Here is a 6,000-nt window from a genome sequence, read left to right as displayed (position 1 = left end):
AGACACACACACACACACACACACACACACTCACCTGCTGTCTCTCAGGCTGTGGCACACACACACGTATCTGGCAGCCAGTGCTGCTGTCTGTCCCTCTCCTAGTAAGGTCTTTATCTGATCTATTTCAGTCATGGCTGTAAAGTCCTGTATTAAGTCAGTGAGTTTGTTGAAGTACAGTTCTCTGACTGAGCTGTATTTGTGACAGTGAAGGAGGAAGTGTGTCTCTGTCTCGATCTCTCCTGTCCTACACTGAACACACACCCTTTGCTCTCGGGTAACCAGCTCTTTCTGTGTCTGCCGGTCTCGATGGCGAGACTGTGTTCACTCAGCCTGTACTTGCTCAGGATCCGCCTCTGCTTTGTGTCTCTCACACTCTGGAGATATTCTGCCAATTCATAATTTGATTTCAAAGTTCGATAGAATTGTAATTTACTTTGTGTTTTAGTTTCCTGATCCCAATGTTCCAGATATGTATTTTTAGACTGTTTGATAATTTGGTTTATTCTGATGTGTGTGTGAGAAGCAGTGCTGGTCTGAGACTGGTTAGAGTTAGTCGGGTTAGTGAGTCTCAGGACCAGCTGACTGAGGAGACTCTTTTCGGGTTCAGTTCTTGGGTTTGTAGTGCTTTAAAATGTAGCGTTTCTGTGGGACTTGATTTTAGATGCATCCAGAATTTGAGGGATCTTTTTGCATATTAACAATCAATGGGAATCGGCCTAATTCTGCCCTACATGCATTATTGGGTGTTTTCCTTTGTAGTTTTAGAATCATTCTGCAGAACTCTGTGTGTAGGGCTTCTGTTGGATGTCTGTCCCATCTAGTGTAGCTCTGATCACTGAGTGGACCCCAAACCTCACTTCCATACAGCTAATGGGCTGAATTACACTATCAAAGATTTTACACCAGATTGGAATCGGTAATTCAGTGTTTTGGAATTTCTTCTTAATTGCATATAGAGCTGTTCGAGCTTTATCTCTTAGAGCATTCACTGCCACACTGAAACTCCCCGATGCAGTGATGACCAGGCCGAGGTAAGTGTACTGCATCGTGGTGCTCTAGGCCGGTGCTGCCTAGACTGAACTGGTGTCTGTGTTCCTGACATCTGGGCTTTTTCTGAAAGACCATAATGTTGGTCTTTGTGAGGTTGACTGCCAGGGCCCAGTTCTGGCAGTAGTTCTGCAGCAGGTCCAGGTGCTGCTGTAGTCCCTGTGCAGTGGGTGACAGCAGCACCAGGTCGCTCATGCGACAGCAGGAGCTTGATGCTCCTGTCCTGTAGAGTGAGTCCAGGGCCTGTAGACTGCTCCAACTGCACCGCTAGTTCATGAATGTAAATGTTGAAGAGTGTTGGACTCAGACTACAACCCTGCCGCACTCCTCTCTTCTGGGTGAAGAGTTCTGTATGTTTGTTGCCAATTCGTATTGCACATTTGTTGTTCGAATATATTGATTTTATAATGTCATAGACTTTACCCCCTACACCACTTTGTAAAAGTTTGTAATATAGTCCATTGTGCCAAATAGAATCAAATGCTTTTTTGAAATCGACAAAGCATGCAAATATTTTCCCTTGTTTGGTCTGTTTTACGTGTTTATGGATTAGGGTGTGTAGGGTGTAAATGTGGTCAGTAGTTCTGTGATTTGGAACGAAGCCAATCTGACTCTTGCTCAGGACATTGTGTTCGTTAAGGAAGTCTACAATTCTATTGTTTAAAATACTGCTAAATAACTTCCCCAGATTACTGCTCACACAAATGCCTCTGAAATTATTAGGGTCTAATTTATTTCCACTCTTATGAATTGGGGTAATAAGTCCTTGGCTCCAGATGTCAGGAAAACAGCCTGAACGAAGGACAATGTTGAACAGTTTGAGCAGCGCCACCTGCAGCTCCGTGTGCTGTGTTTCAGCATCTCACTCAGAATGCTGTCAGGACCACAAGATTTATTACCTTTCTGCTTTTTGAGTTTGTTTGTCAATTCTTCATGTGTGATTTGGAAGTCAAGTGGATTTTGATTATTTTTAATTGTCTCTTCATAAGTTTGTAGATTTTGTTGGATCAGATTATAATTGTCATTGAGTTGTTTTGATGGGATTTCTTTATATAAGTTTTCAAAATGATTTGTCCAGATTTCTCCATCTTGTATTGGTAGGTCTTGTGGTTTTGCTGTGCTCAGATTATTCCACATATCCCAGAACTGATTTTGATTTATTGAATGTTCTAATTCTTGTATACTTTTGGTCAGATGGTGTTGCTTCTTCACTCTAATCGTGTCTTTATATATTTTTAGTTTGGAAAAGTATTCAGTTCTTAAGTCAGTGTTGTTTGGTTCTTTATGTTTCAGATTTGATAATTTTCTAAGTTGTTTTCTTAATGTTTTGCAGTCTGAGTCAAACCATTTTTCATCTTTTGGAGTATTTTTAGTGTATTTTTTGCCTTTCTTTTTCAATTCACTTCTATGTGCTGCTTTTTTAAATATGTAATTGATTTCATTTGTGGCCGAATTAACACCATCTTTAGTTGTTTCAAATTTCAGATTTCAAAATTAGATTTTTTAGTTCTTCAGAACTGAGGGCTTGGACAAAAGTATCTGCGCTGTCCGGAGCCCATCTGTATCTCTGCTGGACCTGATACATTTGGCAGGTTTCCAGTCTGTTTTGTTCTGGTGTGTCGTGTGTTTTGATATAGATGTTAGTTTGGTTATGGTCAGAAAGCGGAGTTTGCTGTTTGACAGTGAATGCATTGAAGGAGGATGGGTCCATGTCAGTGATGGCATAGTCAACTACACTAGCTCCAAGACCTGAAAACACGTGAACCTCCCTAAAGAGTCCCTCTGATCCTGCCGCTCAGTATGTACAGGCCTGAGGCTCGGCAGAGCTGCACCAACTCTCTACCGGTTTTATTTACCGTCTGGTCAAGGTTGTTTCTCGGTGGAAGTTTTCTTGTGAGACTCGGGGGGTTCTGGCCAAAGACATATTCATTGCCCTTTGGATCTATGTCATCAGGTTCAGATCCAGTTCTTGCATTAAAGTCTCCACACAGCAGCACGTTTCCCTGGGCCTGGAAACGGCTGATTTCTGTGTGGATGTTGTTGAGATATTCCTCGTCGTGGTAAGGGGAATCTGCTGGGGGAATGTAGATGGCACAGAGATATGTGTCTGTAGCAGAAATGCCAATTTGGTTTAGTTTTAACCAGCAATGAAATTTTCCAACTGAAATAGTAGAAATGTGTTTGGCCAGATCCTCCCTGTACCACACCAGAATTCCTCCCAAGTCTCGTCCACGATGAACTGTACTTATTTTAACTGAGGGTACAATTACTTCATAATAGCCTGAGGGACAGTATGTATATATATATACATACATTCACGTGTATACACACACACACAGTATATATGTAGGTATCTATACATTATGTATATATATATATATATATATATATATATATATATATACACACATACAGTATATACACACACGTGTATACACACACACAGTATATATGTAGGTATCTATACAGTATATATATATATATATATATATATATATATATATATATATATATATATACACACATACAGTATATACACACACGTGTATACACACACACACACAGTATATATGTAGGTATATACAGTATATATATATACACATTCACATGTATACACACACACACAGTATATATGTAGGTATCTATATAGTATATATATATATATATATATATATATATATATATATATATATATATATATATATATACACATACAGTATATACACACACGTGTATACACACACAAAGTATATATGTAGGTATATACAGTATATATGCATATATACACATACAGTATATATGTAGTTATATACAGTATATATGTAAATATATACACACATACAGAACATACATACACGTATATACACACACACAGTATATATGTAGGTATATACAGTATATATGTATATATACACATACAGTATATATGTAGTTATATACAGTATATATGTATATATATACACACATACAGAACATACATACACGTATATACACACACACAGTATATATGTAGGTATATACAGTATATATATATACACATTCACATGTATACACACACACACAGTATATATGTAGGTATCTATACAGTATATATATATATATATATATATATATATATATATATATATATATACATGTATATATATATATATATATATATATATATATATATATATATATATATATATATATATATATATATATATACACATACAGTATATACACACACGTGTATACACACACAAAGTATATATGTAGGTATATACAGTATATATGCATATATACACATACAGTATATATGTAGTTATATACAGTATATATGTAAATATATATACACATACAGAACATACATACACGTATATACACACACACAGTATATATTTAGGTATATACAATATATATGCATATATATATACACATACAGTATATACATACACGTGTATACACACAGACACACACAGTATATATGTAGGTATATACAGTATATATGCATATATATACACATACAGTATACACACACACACACACAGTATATATATATAGGTATATACAAAATATATATATATATATATATATACACACACATACAGTATACACACACACACAGTATATATGTAGTTATATACAGAATATAGGTGTATATATATACATACAGAATATACATACACGTGTATACACACACACACACAGTATATATGTAGGTATATACAAAATATATATATATATACACACACATACAGTATACACACACACACAGTATATATGTAGGTATATACAGAATATATGTATATATATATACATACAGAATATACATACACATATACACACACACACAGTATATATGTAGGTATATACAAAATATATATATATATACACACACATACAGTATACACACACACACAGTATATATGTAGGTATATACAGAATATATGTATATATATATACATACAGAATATACATACACATATATACACACACACAGTATATATGTAGGTATATACAGAATATATGTATATATATATACATACAGAATATACATACACATATACACACACACACAGTATATATGTAGTTATATACAGTATATATGTATATACACACATACAGAACATACATACACGTATATACACACACACAGTATGTAGGTATATACAGTATATATGCATATATGTACACATACAGAATATACATATACGTGTATACACACACAGTATATATGTATATATATACACATACAGAACATACATACACGTATACACACACACACAGTATATATGTAGGTATATACAGTATATATGCATATATATACACATACAGTATATACATACACGTGTATACACACAGACACACACAGTATATATGTAGGTATATACAGTATATATGCATATATATACACATACAGTATATACACACACGTGTATACACACACACAGTATATATGTAGTTATATACAGAATATATGTATATATATATATATATGTACACATACAGTATATACACACACGTGCATACACACACAGTATATATGTAGGTATATACAGTATATATATATATATATATATATATATATATATATATATATATATATATATATGCATATATATACACATACAGTATACACACACACACACACACAGTATATATGTAGGTATATACAGTATATATATATATATATATATATATATATATATATATATATATATATATATATATATATATATATGTATATATATATATATATATATATATACGTATATATATATATATATATATATATATATATATATATATATATATATATATATATACGTATATATATATATATATATATATATATATATATATATATATATATATATATATATATATATATATATATATATATATACACATACACATACAGTATACACACACACAGTATATATGAAGGTATATTGATATAGTATATAG

At 33.1% G+C, this 6,000-nt stretch overlaps 1 protein-coding gene across 1 annotated transcript in view; it reads right to left on the bottom strand.

Moving 5' to 3' along the window:
- The window catches only part of syngap1a (synaptic Ras GTPase activating protein 1a), a 74,952-nt gene that overhangs the window by 68,183 nt on the left and 769 nt on the right, over nt 1–6,000 (bottom strand).

The sequence above is a fragment of the Xyrauchen texanus genome, chromosome 10, assembly GCF_025860055.1.
Source record: "Xyrauchen texanus isolate HMW12.3.18 chromosome 10, RBS_HiC_50CHRs, whole genome shotgun sequence".
NCBI classification, from domain to species: domain Eukaryota; kingdom Metazoa; phylum Chordata; class Actinopteri; order Cypriniformes; family Catostomidae; genus Xyrauchen; species Xyrauchen texanus.
This window is presented reverse-complemented; position numbering and strand designations above follow the sequence as displayed.